Below are 622 nucleotides of genomic sequence, written 5' to 3'. Positions count from 1 at the left end.
TTCCGATCTCTAGCAACTTCTAAATGACCTTTCCATGCTGCATAGTGTAGTGGTGTCCATCCATTCCTAGTAGCAACATCGTCAACACTTATACCCTTACTGAGTAGAAATTCTATTACATTTTTACTACCTCCCTGAGCAGCAACATGGATAGGTTTTCTACGGTTAGTAGTAGTGTCTACAGCATTAATATTAGCACCTCTCTCAACAAGAAACCTAGCAACTTCTAAATGACCTTTCCATGCTGCATAGTGTAGTGGTGTCCATCCATTCCTAGTAGCAACATCGTCAACACTTATACCCTTACTGAGTAGAAATTCTATTACATTTTTACTACCTCCCTGAGCAGCAACATGGATAGGTTTTCTACCATCAGTAGTAGTGTCTACAGCATTAATATTAGCACCTCTCTCAACAAGAAACTTAGCAGCCTCTAATTGACCGTTCCAGTGCTGCATAGTGTAGTGGTGTCCATCCATTCTTATCAGTATCATTAACACTTATACCCTTACTGAGTAGAAATTCTATTACATTTTTACTACCTCCCTGAGCAGCAACATGGATAGGTTTTCTACGGTTAGTAGTAGTGTCTACAGCATTAATACTGTCTCTTATACACATC

General features: G+C 39.4%; 1 pseudogene; it reads right to left on the bottom strand.

Moving 5' to 3' along the window:
- Window positions 1-28: 28 nt before the first annotated feature.
- On the bottom strand, window positions 29-612 carry LOC105461252 (annotated as a pseudogene).
- Window positions 613-622: the final 10 nt, after the last annotated feature.

This window comes from Wasmannia auropunctata, unplaced genomic scaffold, assembly GCF_000956235.1.
Source record: "Wasmannia auropunctata unplaced genomic scaffold, wasmannia.A_1.0 LD301616.1, whole genome shotgun sequence".
Taxonomy (NCBI): Eukaryota; Metazoa; Arthropoda; class Insecta; order Hymenoptera; family Formicidae; genus Wasmannia; species Wasmannia auropunctata.
Note: the sequence above shows the minus strand (reverse complement) of the source record. Positions and strands in the feature narration are given on the sequence as shown.